Genomic DNA, 20,342 nt, shown 5'->3' with positions numbered 1-20,342 from the left:
TTTAGGACTGTATCGGCAAGGACTCTTCTGCTTCATCTTTGCATAGCCCCTCTCCTTCTCTCTTTTTTGATGCCAGTGCTCAGATAACACTGTGGAACTGAATTTATCACAGTAAAATTGCTTCCATCAGACAATCAGATTATTAATAAAATTTAACAAAAAATAATCACAAATGACTTTCCTACAAAGTATGCTTATTTTCTTTTTCACAACACAGTTCTAATTGCCTCATAAAAGCCTATGAAATTAATTTCTCCTGCTTTCACTCACTCCAATCTCTTGAGCAAACCCAAGGGAGCAAGGACTGAGTTCTGGAGAACTCTGTTATTTAAAATGCAGTTAAAAGTCCAAAGAAGAATCCAGTCAAGGACACTGAGAAGAAAGGAAGATGATAAATCAAAATAGTATAATTTCCTAAAGCCACGTTTTTAAAGAAGGTTCAATAAAGAGGGCATGGTCAGTTGTGTTAAACACTAATGACAAGCAGAATAAGACGAGGACTGAGAATGGATGATCCAATTTGACAAGTTGGGAGCCAACGTTGGCTTACAAAGGTATAGTTTTAGGTGGAATAGTGAAATGAAAATTTGATTAGAATTGTCATAAGTATGGGAGCTGAGACTGTGGAAATACTGAGGTTTGCTATAAAGGATGGTAAATAAGTTGGTAGCCACAGAGGGGGTAGAAGCAAGGGAGGTTTCTTTTCTCCTTTTGTTGAAGATTGTTGATTAATAACAGAGTACATTATAAAAGAAGTCTGAATGACCAAGAGTTGATGCCTTTAAACTGTGGTGTTGGAGAAGGCTCTTGAGAGTCCCCCGGACTGCAAGGAGATCAAACCAGTCAATCCTAAAGAAAATCAACCCTGAATATTCATTGGAAGAACTGATGCTGAAGCTGAAGCTCCAATACTTTGGCTACCTGATGTGAAGAAAAGACCCTGATGCTGGGAAAAGATTGAAGGTAGGAGCAGAGGGGACGACAGAGGACGAGATGGTTGGATGGCATCAGTGATTCAATGGACACGAGTTTGAGCAAGCTCCAGGAGATGGTGAAGGGCTGGGAAGCCTGGCATGTTGCAGTCCATGGGGCACAGAGAGTCAAACACGACTGAGTGACTGAACAAAAACAACATTATAGCAGAGAAAAAAGAAGACGTGATGATACAAGACAGAAAAGAGGCAATTACAGCAATAAAGTTCTTGATAAAGTGAAAATTAATGGAATCCGGTGAATAAGTAAAGGATTTTCCTAAAATAAAGAGACGTTTTCATTGCATCCAAAGGCTACAGATGTGGGAGGGCTGGTTGGTGGAAAAACAGCTTTACCTTCTGAATACATCTGCTTTCCCAGTGAGATAAGCAAAATCATCCACTGATAGTGAGGAGCAGGGAAGAAGAGTTGAAAATTTGAGAAAAAAAAAAAGGTGTGAAATAGTAATCTCTGAAGAGAGAAAATAAATCAATAAGGAAATGGGAACTGTGGTTGACTGAAACTGCGTTAAGGCCCACTTGAGACACACAGTCATAAAATTTAAAAGAGATCAGTCAGAATTGTTAGATGTTTCTCTCCAGCCATCAACTCCAAGCTTGGGAAACATTTATTGAATGTTTATCATGTGCCAAGCACTGCCTAAGCATCTTATCTTTATTAATATTGTGAGCCCAAAACAACCCTATGAGTTGAGCACTCATGAGAAAACTGAGGTACAGAGATGTTAAGAAACTTTTCCAAGGCCACGTAGCTAATAAATATTGGACTCAGGATTGAAGAAGATCACATCTTTAGCCACTGCTGCTGCTGCTGCTGCTAAGTCGCTTCAGTCGTGTCCAACTCTGTGTGACCCCATAGACGGCAGCCCACCAGGCTCCCCTGTCCCTGGGATTCTCCAGGCAAGAACACTGGAGTGGGTTGCCGTTTCCTTCTCCAATGCATGAAAGTGAAAAGTGAAAGTGAAGTTGCTCAACTACCCTATTTTTATGTAAATTGTTGGGATTAAGCAATATTGATTTCTACCATTTAAGTAAGGCAGAGAGGGAGGTAAGGAAGGCATGGATTGGAAGCACTGTTGTAATCAAAAAATTATCATAGAGACAGTGAACTGGAAACAGAGGAGAGGTGGTTGATGACTGGGATGTTAGACACTGAGATTTTGAGAGCAGTATAGTTATTCGTAATGACAAAACCTAAAGTGTGACCAGAAGAGTTGGCAACGAAGCTCAGGGAGAAGGATAAGGAAAAGACTGTAGGAGAAAAGGTCAAGGAACTAAAAAATATTCAGGCACTGGATGGATTTTCCACATAAACAGAACTGGTGATGAAAAGAAGAATGTAACTTAGATGTTAAATTCTTCTCCAAATGAGGAAGACTGACCAGGAGATTACTGCAAGAAGTAAGGACATACATAGTCAGTAGCCTTACTCCAAATATAGGTTACCAACCTGTCCTAGTTTAACTAGAACTTGCCCAGTTTTAATACTGAAAGTCCTACATCCTGGATCTCCATAAGCTAAAGATTTTGAGAGAGAAGAAGAAATGAGCTATTTCCTGAAAGATGCAATAAAAACATAATACCTGCTCCATCTCTAGGCTCTGTGTGATAATGGATGTTTTAAAATTTAAATTAAAATAAAACTGTCATGTGCCAGGTAAAACTACTTTATTTAACTCATCATCTCAGAATAGGATGCTTTGCTCACTAATTTGTTCAAGGCAAAGATTTCCAACTCATTTTCCTCCCATTTTTCCTGACTTGTTCCCTTAAGGGCAGTGATCCTGTTTCCTATCTCATCAAACCTATTATGCTCTAAAAGCTAGAGCTAATTTCCTATGATCAATCAGTGTTCTAAGTGCCTGAATAGGTCCGATGGAAAATTTTGTTTGGTTGACAAAATCATATCCCACTAAACAGCGTGAGCACTTGGGAAATGACTGATATTGCAATATCACCTGAATCCCACGTGTCTGAAATGAGAAATGTCTCTGCTGCAGTAAGATCTGCATCTCCCACCCCACTGTTTCAAAGACTTCTAGGTTAGGGAATCGGAGAAGGCAATGACCCCACTCCAGTACTCTTGCCTGGCAAATCCCATGGACCGAGGAGCCTGGTAGGCTGCAGTCCATGGGGTCGCTAAGAGTCGGACACGACTGACCGACTTCACTTTCACTTTTCACTTTCATGCATTGGAGAAGGAAATGGCAACTTACTCCAGTGTTCTTGCCTGGAGAATCCCAGGGACGGAGGAGCCTGGTGGGCTGCCGTCTATGGGGTCACACAGAGTTGGACATGACTGAAGTGACTTAGCAGCAGCAGCAGCAGCAGGTTAGGGAACGGAGAACCACAGCATTTCACAGATAGGAAAAACCTGACAGACACTTTAGGAGTGACTAAAGAGTCATGGAAACAATCTTCTTTGATTGAATCCTTGCATGATCTTTCCACTCAGATAATGCACTAAACGTAGTTTCACCTGGCTGCAAATACTGCATGATATTTTCCAATTTGTTTTATTACATGGACAAAATCTGTGGCATATCAAATGATTTCAAAATAGTATGTGCAAAGAGAAAGGCTGAAAGATAACTGAAAAATAATCCAAAAGTTGCAATGAGAACATTAGGCTGGTCTGAGCTGTCCTCCAGGTCTTTCTTGCCTTTTAACCATACTCTTCTGCCTCCTTGCTCCTATCATTAAATTTCTCAAAAGCAAAGCCTATATTTCTTCAGCTCAACTCATTCCTTGGCTTGCAATCTGACATCAGCCCACATTCTCTAAAAAGGTCACTAATTACTACTTTAATAGTCATTTCTAAGAAAATCCCAGTTTCCTATACTTGGCACTAGTGGTAAAGAATCGGCCTGCCATTGTAGGAGACATAAAAGTTGTGGGTTCAATCCCGGGGTCAGGAAGATCCCCTGGAGAAGGAAATGGCAACCCACTCCAGTATTCTTGTCTGGAGAATCCCATGGACAGAGGGGCTTGGTGGGCTACAGTCTATGGGGCCTCAAAAGAGTCAGACATGACTGAAGCAACTTAATACTTTTACTATTTTGAGCATATAAGGAATGAACTATGTAACTGAATATGAACTAATTTTTGTAGTATGTGTGTTAGTTACACACATTATAAATCTAAAAAAATTCCTTTGATAGAAACCACATATCCTAATTTGAGGATTAAACTTTGATTTCTATAAATTTAGCCCCCATCCCTCCTTGAAATTTCAGCAACACTTAAAATCATTTGCTATCTCTTCTTCCTAAAATTATCTCACCCCTGTCCTATTTTTCAAACCTAACTGTCAACTTATTCTACTTATCCTATCTCCACCAGAGGTCTGACAGTTATTCCTTCTCATTGGCTTCTACAATCATGGTAACTTCTCAATTGTCTTAACTGCCAACTTCTGGTCTATCTAGAATATTATTGCCTAATTAATCTTCCAAACTCAATGTTACAACATCCTTTATCCAGAAATCTTTAAGAGCCTCCTACTGTGTGGCAAAATTTATGTATTTCTCTGATGATACTTATCTTACAATCAAATCACACCTCTTAGATCCTAAAATCAGAAATAAGAAAGTCATGAATAATCAAAAATAAAAATTACCTTGGAAAAGTCCTTCGACAGGCATTCCACTGGAGACCACGAGTTTGTTCAGCACGACAAGTTTTTCCTCCAGCATTGGAACAGATTCCTGTTTCTTTGGTTGAGCACCAGATGAAGTAGTTGGCTTGCTTTTAGGGTCCATTATATATGAAAAATGCATATATGCATATCTTTAAAAGTTAGAATCACACTCAGCTCAGTGATACGCTTGAACTTGAGAGGCCCCACAGAACACAGACATGAGGGAACCACCGATTCACGTTTTTCCTGCCATACTTACTTCAAGTAACCACTGAATGATGGACAGTATTGCCAGCACCAACTAAGTTGTAATTTTTCTGTTTTATTTCTGGGATTGCTTAGTTTGCTTCCGTTTTGCTAAGATGATGGAATTCCACTGCTACATCCTCTTTAAAAGTTATCTAGATACTTTATTTCTCCCCACAAACTCTGAGGTTTAAAATCATGTCATATTCTTATTTGCCTATTCTACAGCACTTAACACTGTTAATTGGTCTATTTTAAATATAATAATAAAATAATATCAATAAACTCAAATGGAGGCAGTAAAATAGACTTATAATTGCTATCTATATTTGATAGCCAAAATACATGTTAAAGTATACATATATTTAGACATATGTTTATGTTCCAAAATAATAAGAATAATCTAGAGTTACTGTATTAAATTAATGTGACCCTATAGGCTGTAGCCCACCAGGTTCTTTTGTCCATAGGGTTTTTTAGGCAAGAATACTGCAGTGGGTTGCCATTTCCTCCTCCAGGGGATCTTCCCAGGCATCGAACCCATGTCTCCTGAATTTGGCCAGTGGATTCTTTACCACTGAGCCACATGAGAAGCCATTAAGTTAATAATAAGGAAATTACTGTACTGTCATCATGATTATATTAAAATCAAGGGAAATTTTACATTCCTACATTAGAACACGTAAGGCTTGCCAATGTTATTTTAAATATACCCCATAAATACACCCCAAGATATCCCAGAAATCATAATTATACCACCCTATGTAATCGAAGGGTGTCACTAGAGCTATTCAAATATTTACCTTGGGGAAGTAGATGTTCAGAGCTGCTTCTGGGAATCAATTTAAATAAACTACCCTGTGCATTTTGACGGACACAAGAAAATAAATTTTGGACTTGCTGCCACATCGTCTAGATACCTGTATTGGATTCTTCCTGAAATTTAGTGATAGAATCTACCCTGTAGCATCCGAAAGTGCACACTTGGCAGGTTTGAGAAGTCATCTTGAGTTGGGGCAGTGCTTGTGGACATACCCCAGAAGGCAGCCAAAGGGAAGGATGAGGGTGACTCTAGGTGGTGTCACACAGCCTTTCTTCCCTGGGCAACAACCGCGGAGCTTTGAGAATGTTCCTGGGAACATAGATCCCCCGAGGCAAAGTTAGCGCTTCTAACTGACCGCTAGAGGACTCAGGGGGATCGTTAATGCACGCTGCCCTCTGGGGGTCGCGGAAGGAGACAGCTCCAGGGCTGTGATGAAATTTACTTGCCTACACCAGCCAGCATCCGGCACTGAGGGTGAAATACTGGAACATAGAGAGATGGACCTCAGTTATTTGAACCTAGGTGAAGATGTCTTCTGGGTCACTAATGCCTGACTTGCTTAGTCGAGAAACAGATTCCCACCTAGAAATTTTTACTCGTATCCAAATATGTTGCCCTGAAGGAGGAAAATTGTATGTCAGAATTAGAAAATAATAAGATATAATATATACTGGCTTTGAGATTAGACGTATTCAAATTCCAGCTTGGCCGTTTACTAGCATGATATGATGAATAATGTATTTGATCTCTCTAATTTTCAGTTTCCTTATTTGGAAAAGGAATAGTGCTTGGTATGACGATGCTTCAAAAACAGAATCTATTTGATAAAGGAAGTTGTACTTGTTTTTTATTTTTATTTAACTTAATACAACTGGACTCTCTGGGTGTATTCAGTGCTGTTTCCAGCTACCTTTGATAAAATCTGATATTTCTGTCAGGATTCATCCAGACTCCAGACCAGTAAGAACCAGAGCTGGTGAAATGTGAGGTGCCCCAGAAAAATCTGCTGCTCCTAAACCTGCGGTGTTTTGTACTTTGGGCGCTGAGGTTTAATAGTTCTCATGAATATCAGATGGTAGCCTATCTTTCTAACATTTTCCCACTCATGTAGTCAATATGTCTAGCTGGAACTTTCATCTGCATGTCTGATACCTCTGGTTTCTCAAAGGATGTGTGGCCTCATCATGAATTACAGACGCCAGAACCAGCAAGTGGGAAGGCATATAGTGGGAGGGTCAACCTGCCTAACTGACCCCTTCCAGTTTCACCTGGTACTGGTCTCTGCACCTAGGCTCTGTGAAGAGGACATGTGCTTACAGCTTTGCACTAGTTTTTTCTTTCCATCTTCTTTTTCTTGTAATAGTAATGGATTTCCACTGGTCCACCTGTTTTACTCCTCTGGAGTCCCAAATAACCATGTATTTTCAGAATATCAACATAGGAGGTAAATGCTATGGTAATTAATTAATGGCCCAAGAAATGCAAAGGGTAATAAATAGTCCTTACATGTAATACACTAAAATTTAAACCTTGTTAGACCTCAAAGTGTCTAATAGATGGACACCGATATTCATCCTAAAGTATTTAAAGTACTTCCATCTTCTTTCTGGTCTCACTTTAGTAGTCTACGTTGCATAAAAGATATTGATTTATAAATTAATGAATTTGTTGAGGAAGAAAATTCATTTGACTGGATGTTTGTCAATATTGTTATTTTAAAAACTGCTCAAATACTGCACTGGTACATTTTGTCCTACAAAAATAAGCACTATATCATTATGTGAAACAGAGAATTTGCCACAGCAGTCAATTATAAAAAGTAATCTTTGAATTACATTGAATTAAACGTCAAAATTAAATGAGAGAAAAGGTAACAACAGATTTTTTTCATTTCCATGCAGTTATAAAACTGTAACTCTGGAAAATGTTTTTCTAGGAGTTTACTGCTTTTTCAAGTCACTGTCATCAGATTTTGACATAAACTATTTCAGGCACCGAATTTAGAAACAAGCAGCTATTAAATGTCCAAAATGTCTATTACCATAGATGGCTTAATAACAGAATAATGTTAATGTGTTTGTCTCTGCCTCCTTCTCAAAAAGCAGGCAGTTCAAGGTGTGTTTATTCATTTTTACAAATATATTTCCCTATTCTGTCAAAAAGAGAAGCATAATTCAATTGAAGCACATCAGAACTGTGCTTCCTTATACCATATAATGTGACAAGCTGTAAATAAAATGAACTTTTTATGAATACATTATGCATGGGATGTGTTCCCAGGGTTGCATATAAAGAGTATTTTAATGACATACATTTTTCTAGGTAACCAAAAGCAAGCTGCTATTTCAACAATCCATAGACTGCATATAAAGCAATTTTAAAGTATCCTAGCACAAATTCAGCAATCTTGGCACCTGAAATATTGACATGACAACATAGTAACCTTCATCTAGAAAATTACCCCCTTTGGAAATTATGTTGGCCACCATGGACTTCTTTTTAATATTTCAAGTATTTATTGTCATATGAGTAGAATGTCTATTTCAGATTTCTTCACGTGGCATCTATCATGGCATATCCTATAGCTATAAATGCACATATACAATTATTATTTGATAAAAGTTATATGAACAATTGAAAAACATATAATAGAACCAAAAATTGTATAATTTAGTAGGGAAAATCACAAAAAACCATGCATAATGTAAAAATGATCACAATATAGTTTATTAAGAGGCTGGATTTAAATAAAGAATAATCTTGATTTCTCAGAAAGAAAAAAATATTTTTTAAAAAAACCTGGAAGGAATTCAAGAAAATGTTAATAATAGATATCTTTTGTGGAGGTGCATATTCTTTCTTTGTATCTTTCTGTATTTTTATGTTCTCTACCATAAATCCTCATTGTTTTTTGGAGACAAAATAACATTCCTTTTAAACAAACCTACCAAATGCCAAGCTCCATTCTAGGCACTAGGTGTATGGCAGAAAACAAAAAACTAAGTCCCAGCCCTATTCACAGAGCTTATGTTCTTCAAGGTGGTGTGGGCCTGGGGCAGGGAGTGACAGACAGTAACCAAATAAATGCGTAAATAAATGGAATATTAGTGTTATGGAGGGGGGAAGCACGTTAAGAAGATAGGGACATATAGGGAATGGGAAATTGTGATTTTATGCAGGGTGGTCAGGGAAGGCTTTGCTAACGTGTCAACATATAGGAAGGGAAGAGGAGCAGAAAGCGAAGAGCGCAGAGTGATCTAGGAACAAAAACCAAGTGAAAACTCCATGATGCAGAAGTATATTCGTATGTTTCAGGAAGGGTGAGAGCTGGAGTTCAGAGTGAGCTGGTATGAAATGGTATATGTAATGAGCTCAGAGGAGTAGCCCGGAATCAGGGCTTGAGGCATTGGCAAAACATCATCTTAGGGAGACCATGTGGGCCTTTATTTGAATAGAGATGAAGCAGAAGATAGAGGGACTCCAGACTAGGCATTTACAACTGGCCTCCTAGTCACTCCTCCTGGAGTAAGAAGATGAGCTCCAGGCTGTCCATTCATTATCAGCCTCTTGTTTACCTTTCCTGAAGCAAGAGACATATGGACTCCAGGACTATACCTTTATGACTGGATTCCGGTCTATATTTTAAGATGTACGCTTCAATATAAAAACCAGCAAGAGGAACTTCCTTGGTGGTCCAGTGGTTAAGAATCCATCTTGTGATGCAGGAGATATGGGTTTGGTCTCTGGTCAGGGAACTAATATCCCACATGATGCGGAGCCACAGTGAAAGTCCCTGCATAACGCAGAGAAGGTCCATGTGCCACAACTAAGACCTGCCTCAGTCAAAGAGATAAATACACATCTTTCAGAAAACAGCAACAGCAATAGGGTAAATAATCAGATATTGGGCATTTTTATGGCAGGGACAGAGTGGGACTAAGCCCTGTTAAAAGAGAGGGAGATCACACACCTCGAGCAAAGGAAACATTTCACATGTGTAGAAAGGCTCCTTAGGGCTTCCCTGCTGGCTCAGAGGTTAAAGCGTCTGCCTGGAATGCAGGAGACCCGGGTTCGGTCCCTGGGTCGGGAAGATCCCCTGGAGAAGGCAATGGCAACCCACTCCAGTACTCTTGCCTGGAGAATCCCATGGAGGAAGGAGCATGGTAGGCTACAGTCCATGGGGTCGCAGAGTCAGACACGACTGAGCAAAAGACTCCTTTGTGGTCAGAAGGAGGGGGCACCACCCCATAATATGTAATGCTAATACATGATGGTGGCTCAGAGGTTAAAGTGTCTGCCTGGAAGGTGGGAGATCTGGGTTCGATCCCTGGGTTGGGAAGATCCCCTGGAGAAGGCAATGGCAACCCACTCCAGTTCTCTTGCCTGGAGAATCCCATGGAGAGAGGAGCCTGGTAGGCTACAGTCCACAGGGTTGCAAAGAGTCAGACACGACTGAGCGACTTCACTTTCACTTTCAATACATGATCCCATAGGCCTCTGGGCTAGAATCCATCTTGGAAAAATGTCCCACACTCCTGTTGGGGAGGGTCCTAGGGCAGGTCAGTTGTGGAAAAAGAAATCAGATTAATTGGTTAAAGGTAAAGACCCAGAAGAACTGACCTATATAAATGATTTAACCACCTCTTCACTGTACTCTTCCTCACTGTGGGTCAGGAAGATCCCCTGGAGAAGGAAATGGCACCCACCCCAGCATTCTTGCCTGGGAAATCCCATGGACAGAGGAGCCAGGCAGACTAGAGTCCATGGGGTCGCAAAGAGTCGGACACAACTGGGTGACTTCAGTTTCTTTCTTCCTTTTTCTTGCTCACTGGGGGGATGCACACACACATCCTCTCTGGATGTGCATCTCTGCTTTGCTTCTATCTTAGCGAAACAGTTTCTCTGTGTGCTCTCATTTGTTGTTGTGCTATGTCTCTAATAATGAACTTTGTACCTGCATTTACAGTTTTGCCTCTGTGAGAAATGCATTTTTCACTAGGGGCAAAGATCTAGGGGAAAATAGCTTCTAACCTCTCACTCTTGCTGGTCTGGTGGCTAGGATTCCTGGCTTTCATCCAGGCTCAGTTCAGTTCAGTCGCTAAGTTGTGTCTGACTCTTTGCGACCCCATGAATCGCAGCACGCTAGGCCTCCCTGTCCATCACCATCTCCCAGAGTTCACTCAAACTCACGTCCATCGAGTCAGTGATGCCATCCAGCCATCTCATCTTCTGTCATCCCCTTCTCCTCCTGCCCCCAATCCCTGCCATCATCAGAGTCTTTTCCAATGAGTCAACTCTTCGCATGAGGTGGCCAAAGTACTGGAGTTTCAGCTTCAGCATCAGTCCTTCCAATGAATAGTCAGGACTGATTTCCTTTAGGATGGAGACTGGTTGGATCTCCTTGCAGTTCAAGGGACTCTCAAGAGTCTTCTCCAACACCACAGTTCAAAAGCATCAATTCTTCGGCGCTCAGCCTTCTTCACAGTCCAACTCTCACATCCATACATGACTACTGGAAAAGCCATAGCCTTGACTAGACGGACCTTTGTTGGCAAAGTAATGTCTCTGCTTTTCAATATGCTATCTAGGTTGGTCATAACTTTTCTTCCAAGGAGTAAGCGTCTTTTAATTTCATGGCTGCAGTCACCATCTGCAGTGATTTTGGAGCCCCCCAAAATAAAGTCTGACACTGTTTCCACTGTTTCCCCATCTATTTCCCATGACGTGATGGGACCAGATGCCATGATCTTTGTTTTCTGAATGTTGAGCTTTAAGCCAACTTTTTCACTCTCCTCTTTCACTTTCATCAAGAGGCTTTTTAGTTCCTCTTCACTTTCTGCCATAAGGGTGGTGTCATCTGCACATCTGAGTTTATTGCTATTTCTCCCAGCAATCTTGATTTCAGCTTGTGTTTCTTCCAGTCCAGCGTTTCTTATGATGTATTCTGCATATAAGTTAAATAAGCAGGGTGACAATATACAGCCCTGGCGTACTCCTTTTCCTATTTGGAACCAGTCTATTGTTCCATGTCCAGTTCTAACTGTTGCTTCCTGACCTGCATATAGGTTTCTCAAGAAGCAGGTCAGGTGGTCTGGTATTCCCATCTCTTTCAGAATTTTCCACAGTTTATTATGATGCACACAGTCAAAGACTTTGGCATAGTCAATAAAACAGAAATAGATGTTTTTCTGGAACTCTCTTGCTTTTTCCATGATCCAGTGGATATTGGCAATTTGATCTCTGGTTCCTCTGCCTTTTCTAAAACCAGCTTGAACATCTGGAAGTTCACGGTTTACGTATTGCTGAAGCCTGACTTGGAGAATTTTGAGCATTATTTTACTCGCGTGTGAGATGAGTGCAATTGTGTGGCAGTTTGAGCATTCTTTGGCATTGCCTTTCTTTGGAATTGGAATAAAAACTGACCTTTTCCAGTCCTTTGGCCACTGCTGAGTTTTCCAAATTTGCTGGCATATTGAGTGCAGCACTTTCACAGCATCATCTTTCAGGATTTGAAATAGCTCAACTGGAATTCCATCATCCAGGCTACCCAGGTTCAATTCCTGGGAAATAAGGTCTCACTTCATGTCACCACTTCAATGAGATCATGAACACCCTTGCTACTGTGTGCAAATAGGCTGCAAAAGGCACAGATTGAAGCTGGGAGACAAATCAGAAGTTGGAACAGAGATATAGAGAGACATGAAGGTGGTTTGGATCAGAATGGTCCCTGTAGTGGTACCTGAGAAGTGATCAGATACCAAAGGACACTCCACACTTAGGGTGAACAGATAAGGGCTTTGGGGGTTGTTCACAATGAAGTTAAAGTGTATATTTGTGTAGGCTAATTGTATGTGTCAACTTGACTAAGCTAGGGGATGTGGTAAAACTGGTTAAAACACTTCTGGGTTAGCATTTGAATCTGCAGACTGAATGAAGTCAATGGCCCTCATAAGATCTAGTCCTCTGAGGGCCTGAGTACAACAAAAAGGCAGAGGACAGACTCATTCGCTACCTCTGCTTGAACTGGAACATCTCTTCTCAGTCAGCAGCTTTCCTGGTTCTCAGGCTGAGTACACTGCTGGCTTTCTGTTCTCTAGCTTGCTGACAGCAGATTGTGAGACTTCTCAGCCTTCATAATTACACAAGCCAATTCCTATAATTGTTATCGAGCCCAAGTTCGAGTATGCTCACTGCAAGACTGGTCAATTGTCAGGAGGCAAGCTGTTAAGGCAAGGAATAGAGGCTTTATTTGGAAAGCTGTGCATCCAAGAAGATGGCAGACTAATGTCTTAGAGCACCATCTTAGAGTCTGGATTGTTGTTCAGTTGCTCAATTGTGTCTGAGTCTTTGCAACCCCATGAACTGCAGCATGGCAGGCTTCCGTGTCCTTCACCATCTCCCAGAACTTGCTCAAACTCATGTCCACTGAGTCAGTGATGCCACCTAACCATCTTGTCCTCTGTTGACCCCTTCTCCTCCTGCCTTCAGTCTTTTCCAGGGTCTGGGTCTTTTCCAATGAGTCAGCTTTTCACATCAGGTGGCCAAAATATTGGAGCTTCAACTTCAGCATCTGTCCTTCCAATGAATATTCAGGGTTGATATCCTTTAGGATTGACTGGTTTGATCTCCTTGCTGTCCAAGGGAACTCTCAAGAGTCTTCTATGGCTAAAAGATACAGAAGGTCTGGATGCCAGTTTATTTTATAGAACAGAGATGGAGAGGAGGTGAGGATGTAAAGTAAAAAGACCATAAGTTTTGCAAAGTATCTCCAGCTTAGTCAACATCAGAAAGGGGATGTGTTAATTTCTTCTTTTGTTGCAGCCATTCACAGGTAGGCAGAGTCACAATGTCTCCTCTGTGAGCTGAACAAAGGCACGTTAACATTCAGGCAGAGGGGCAGGGCTTCTTGAGGCAGATCATTATATACGCTTAGCTATAGACAGTATCCTTTTAGTGATTATAATATTAATAACAAAAGCAACAAAAAAGATCCAATATAGAGTCAGATTTTGCTCTTCCCTGTTACATAATAAATCTCCTCCTGTAAGATATATATCTGTGCATGCGTGCTAAGTCACTTCAGTCATGTCCGACTCTTTGTGACCGCACGGACTGTAGCCCTCCGGGCTCCTCTGTCCCTGGGATTCTCCAGACAAGAATACTGGAGTGGGTTGCCATGCCCTCCTCTGGGGCTCTCCCTGACCAAGGGATCAAACTCTCATTCCTTACTTCTCCTGCATTGGCAAGTGGGTTCTTTACCACTAGACCCACCTAGGAAGCCCCATAAGATATTTTATTGGTTCTCTGTCTCTGGAGAAATCCTAACACAGTATATTTCCTTTGATGAAAGGTCTAATGTTTAATAACTAGATGGCTCAGTTTTCTATGTCTTAGTGGTCAACAGCTGGTCTTAGTTTCAACAACCTCCTGCAAAAATATATTGGCTTCTTATTTTAGCACAGGAAGAATCAGTAACATTTTACTTTCTTCCAATTATTCATAGGAAGACTTTAACCAGGTACAGTTAATTTTTCACACTATCTACATTCTTGCTAATTATTGAAGAATTAGTGTCAGACATCCAGTGAAGACTCAGACAAGCTTTTCTAAAATGCAATAGTCATTGATTAAACATTCTAAGATTCCAAAGTGAGAAAAAGGATTTTTGCAACTTAAATAAATGTCTTCCCTGTTTTTAGAGAACTAGTTTAAAGATGGCCACATGCTAACCCATGGGATAGGTTTTCTTCGCAGAGTGATTTAAATCTCCAGCTCTTAAAAAACTAATTCCAAAGGATATTGAAAAAAAAAAAAGCCACCTTTGTAAAAATTAAAAAACAGGCTATATTTTAAATGTCAGTTTCAAAATGTGGAGTAGAAGAGTTCACAATCTAAAACTTCAGATTTCAAAACTTGGGTTGAGTTTCTGCTTACCCTTAACCAGCTGTGTGATCTTGAACCTGTTACTTAAGTTCTCTGAGCTTCAGTTTTCTCAATTGTAAAGTGTTACAAAAGTGCATGCCTCTAAAATCATTCTGAAAGTTTTATGAATTCCAGAAGTCTCCTGGATATCAGGGTCAGGGCTTTCCTTTAGACCCCAGTTTTTCACTCCAGCCAAGTTTCCACTTTTTGGTCTCCCAAATGTGACAGCTCCTGATTACTATGCCTAGATGATTTATATCACAGCAGAAAAAAGATATACAAGAAACATCCTTTGAAAGCAGATACTCATTTCTAGTTTTGTTTAGTGCTGCTAATCTTCAGCTACATCTTCCCAGTTCCTGGTTATTGAATTGTTTTCAGTGTTAACTACATTTATCCAGCTTCTCCTTTCTGCCAGGCACAATTTTAGGCACTTTCATTCATTTATCTCATTTAATTTTAACAGAAACCTTAAATGAATGGTGTTATTTTTCAAAAGTAGGCACAATACTGATCCCCAAAGATCCTCTAAATTATCAAGTTCTATAGTTATGTTATTTTACATGGCAAGGGGACTCGCAGATGTGATTAAGATTAAGGATCTTGAGGTGGGGAAATTTTCCTGGATTATCCCAAAGGGGTATGAACCCCCTTGGGGTAAGTTCAGTGAGACTCTTATCAAACTTCTGACCTCCAGAACTGTTCAAATAGCAAATTTGTCTTGTAGTAAGCCAATAAGTTTGTGGCAGTTTGTTACAGTAATAATAGGAAATTAATATACATCCTTTCTCATGTAATTTTAAAGCTGTGTATGGTTAGGCCACTTAAGATAGCTGTTCTCTTGCTCTCTGTACACCCTCTGCTCAACCAGTGCCTGCTTTACCAAAACCCTACTCGCATGACAGACCTGCCTACATGCTTGTCCCTGATCTAGCTAGTGACTGCCCTTATCAAAGGAGTGATGAGGGCTGTGCCCCTCCGTCAGTTTCCCTGGTAACCAGCCAGTCAACCTGACATCAGATTCCCCTATAGCTGGTAATCTCTCCTCCCCCTGGGAGCAAACACTGCTGTCACGTCTGCTGCACACAGGGTGGGGGGAGGGGTTGTTGCTGCAGGATCTTGTTTCCAACATGTAAGCTCCCCTTGTCCACCAAATCCTGGATGTCTCTGTCACCTGGCTCCAGCCTCCTCCTCTAGCCTTGAAGCTAGACAAGTACAGGCCTTGCAGGACTGCGTGCTCCAGCCCAACACTTAGAGAAATAAATTCTGTTCTAACTTCCACTCAGCCTCACCTTTTGGGTCCCCTCTCCCTTCACTTTGCCATCAGTCTTTGTTGTCTCCGGTCTAGCCACTACCTTTTCTCTAATGCTCTATCACACACATGTTAGACATGGACTATTACCTCTTTGATGTTGATATTAAAGTATCACATCTTTTATCTATCCCTCATTCAGTGGCATATGTGCAGATATTAACTATATAGAAAAAAAAATCAGACTTTAGCTAAAAGGTAATATGTTGTACCTTACATGTGTGTGCCCAGTTGCTCAGTCATGTCCAACTCTATGTGACCCCATGGACTGTAGCCCACCAGGCTCCTCTGTGCATGCAAATTTCCAGGCAAGGATACTGGAGTGGGTTGCCATTTCTTACTCCAACGGATCTTCCCCACCCAGAGACTGAACCCACATCTCCTGAGTTGGTGGCAGATTCTTTACCATTGGAACCACCTGGGAAGCCCAGTACCTTAAATATGTAAATAACCATAATAAATTGAAATCTAGTTGATTAGCAAAGACCTTAATTAAGACTTTATTTAATTGACTAGCTCTACCAGACTTCAGGCAATAAAGCTTCCAAATTGGGCCCTTGGACACATGTTTTGGTATGACTGGCTTTTCCACTTGGGTCTGAGGAAAAAGTGTAAGTGTTAGTTACTCAGTCATGTCGGACCACATGGACTGTAGCCCTCCAGGCTTCTCTGTCCATGGAATTCTCCAAACAAAAATATTGGAGTGGGTAGCCACTCCATTCTCCAGGGGATCTTCCTGGCCCAGGTCTCCTGCATTGCAGGCAGATTCCTTACCATCAGAGCCATTAGAGAATCTCCCACCTGGGTCTGGGAGATGTCAACTTGGCCATTCACTGCAAGAAACCTACATGGAAAAGATCCATTCTGGCCTCCGGCCTAAAACCACAGTTTCTCATTTTAGATTCACCATAAAATCCTGTACTTGGGAAATTATTGATTTGTCATTATAAAAGATGAAACCTTGATTCTACCAGTACATGAACAAAAGAAATAAAAATTCTATCCAGTTTGTGAATATATCATACTGGATGTAGTTAACCACGAGTTCCCTGAGTGCCCTGTTCAGTGCTGTATTCTCAGCACCCAACACAGTCCATATTGCTGTGAGAAGACTCAGTAAATCTTGAATAATTAATTATTAATTTACTTATTAAACAGTAGGGCAGATGTGGGGTAAGCCAGTTTTGTAAGGTTGTCTTTGCTCTTTCCCTGGCAGTGCCTTTCTTTTATGTGTGGGCACTAGTTTCCTTTTTCTACCCTCTTCCAATGCTCCCTCATCATAGCTCATGGTCCTCTCATGATCTTCCTTTTGTAGGGTCCCCTGCCTCCAGCTTGGTTCAATCTTATACTTTCCCATCTAGGGAGGATGAAGAATATAATGCTTAGTTTTTGATGTTTGGTTTGAACTGACTCTTACAGAAAAGGACTTCCCTGGTGGCTCAGATGGTAAAGAATCTGCCTGCAATGCAGCAGATCTGGGTTTAATCCTGGGTCAGGAATATCCCCTGGAGAAGAGAATGGCTACCCACTTCAGTGTTCTTGCCTGGAGAATTCCATGAGTTACAGTCCATGGGGTCACAAAGAGTGGGATGCAATTAAGCAAGTAAGCACACATAGACACTGTTACAAAATGGCTTTAATTCGCTGGACCAGGCAGATGTTTAGAGATGACCTGGTTACTTCTGTGTGCTTTTGAAATTTTATCAGAAACATTTCTGCTGGGCTGCTTGAACTGTAACTTCAATGAGGGAAACAATACCTCTTACTCACCTTATCCCTTTCCCCTCAGCCCCTGGATTTTGGTTCTATCCTCTATGCAGACTTTCTTCCAGGAAATTCTCTTGGACAGGACTTCCAGTGGCTCCAGACAGCCCTCTTCGCACTGTGGACCATATCTAGTCTACAAGGAACAGTCACATATCTAACCCACAGCTAGAGGTGAGTGCATTTGCTTCCCAGATACAGCAACTTGTGCTCACTCTTCCACAAAGTGGCTCACAGCAATGTCTCCTGCACAATTAGACCTCAGTCTCTGGGTCTCCCACAATCCAAGAGATACATCTCAAACTCCTGAAATAGTTGCACTGGAACCCCTTTGCTCCAGGCTTAAAATAAAGGTAATAAAGATCTCCATTCTACATCCTTAAAGGAGAGTATTGATTTTAAAAAAACGACAAAATTTCTCTCTTAAATCTTTTCACGTATACTTCCTTTTTTTACTTTCCACCTTTGGTGTCAATAGGAGGATCATTCTTATCACTTTGCCTGAGACTGTCCCAGTTTGGGCACTGAAAATCCTCATCCTGGTAAGCCCCTCAGTTCCAGGCAATGTGACAGTGGATAACCCTACCTCTAGGTGAAAGGTCCAAAAGTCACAAAACTGATATTTTGTTCACATGCTTCCAGAATCTTCATTTTGATGCACCCTAGCACAGTGTATCAATATTATTTTATTGTCTTGTTATAAAGTCCAAGGTCACTCTGCTCACTGCACAACAAATCAATAATTTGGAGACAAGGTATTGAGGTAAGGAATACAACTTTATTCAGAAAGCCAGTAGACCAAGAAGATGGCAGACTAATGTCTCAAAATAGCCATCTTATCAGGGTCTGGATGCCAGGTTCTTTTATCAAATAGAGATGGGAGAAGGTAAGGAAGTAAAGCAAAAAAGCCGTTAATCTTGCAAATATCTCCTGGAATGGCCAACCTTATGTAGGGAATGTGTTAATTTCTTCTTCTAGCCACCCACAGGTGGACAGGGTCCTGAACAAAGGCATTTTGGTTTAACATTCAGGCAGAAGGACAGGGTTCCCCCAAAGCATACCATTATATATGGATAGTGTGCTTTTAGTGAACAAAAGCAACAGAAAGCAAAACTTAAAATAAATAAAACAGATCCAACATGAAGTCAAAATTTGTTCTTCCTGTAATAGTCCAAAATCTTCAGCTTAATATCCCATTACTTATGTACAGATACTTTTCATTATAGGGGACTGGAATGCAAAAGTAGTAAGTCAAGAAACACCTGGAGTAACAGGCAAATTTGGCCTTGAAGTACAGAATAAAGCAAGGCAAAGGCTAATAGAGTTAGCCTGGTCATAGCAAACACCCTCTTCCAACAACACAAGAGAAGACTCTACACATGGACATCACCAAGTAGCCAACAGCAAAATCAGATTTATTGTATTCTTTGCAGCCAAAGATGGAGAAGCTCTATACAGTCAGCAAAAACAAGACCAGGAGCTGACTGTGGCTCAGATCATGAACTCCTTGTTGCCAAATTCAGACTTAAATTGAAGAAAGTGAGGAAACCACTAGACCACTCAGGTATGACTTAAATCAAATCCCTTATGATTATATAGTAGAAGTCACAAGTAGATTCAAGGAATTAGGTCTGATAGACAGAGTACCTGATGAACTATGGACAGAGGTTCATGACATTGTACAGGAGACAGGTATCAAGACCATCCGCAAGAAAAAGAAATATAAAAAGGCAAAATGGCTGTCTGAGGAGGCTTTAAAAATAGCTGTAAAAAGAAGAGAAGCGAACAGCAAAGGAGAGAAGGAAAGATATAAGCATCTGAATGCAGAGTTCCAAAGAATAGCATGGAGAGATAAAAAAGCCTTCCTCAGTGATCAATGCAAAGAAATAGAGGAAAACAACAGAATGGGAAAGACTAGAGATCCCTTCAAGAAAATTAGAGATACCAAGGCAACATTTCATGCAAAGATGGGCTCGATAAAGGACAGAAATGGTATGGACCTAACAGAAGCAGAAGATATTAAGAACAGGTGGCAAGAATACACACAAGAACTGTACAAAAAAGATCTTCATGACCCAGATAATCACCATGGTGTGATCACTCACCTAGAGCCAGATGTCCTGGAATGCGAAGTCAAGTGGGCCTTAGGAAGCATCACTACGAACAAACCTAGTGGAGGTGATGGCATTCCAGTTGAGCTATTTCAAATCCTGAAAGATGATGCTGTGAAAGTGCTGCACTCAATTTGCCAGCAAATTTGGAAAACTCAGCAGTGGCCACAGGACTGGAAAGGATCCATTTTCATTCCAATCCCAAAGAAAGGCAATGCCAAAGAATGCTCAGACTACCACACAATTGCACTCATCTCACACGCGAGTAAAGTAATGCTCAAAATTCTTCAAGCCAGGCTTCAGCAATACGTGAACCGTGGACTTCCAGATGTTCAAGTTGGTTTTAGAAAAGGCAGAGGAACCAGAGATCAAATTGCCAATATCTGCTGGATCATCGAAAAAGCAAGAGAGTTCCAGAAAAACATCTATTTCTGCTTTATTGATTATGCCAAAGCCTTTGACTGTGTGCATCATAATAAACTGTGGAAAATTCTGAAAGAGATGGGAATACCAGACCACATGACCTGCCTCT

The sequence above is a fragment of the Capricornis sumatraensis genome, chromosome 4 (genome assembly GCF_032405125.1).
Source record: "Capricornis sumatraensis isolate serow.1 chromosome 4, serow.2, whole genome shotgun sequence".
NCBI lineage: Eukaryota > Metazoa > Chordata > Mammalia > Artiodactyla > Bovidae > Capricornis > Capricornis sumatraensis.
Note: the sequence above shows the minus strand (reverse complement) of the source record.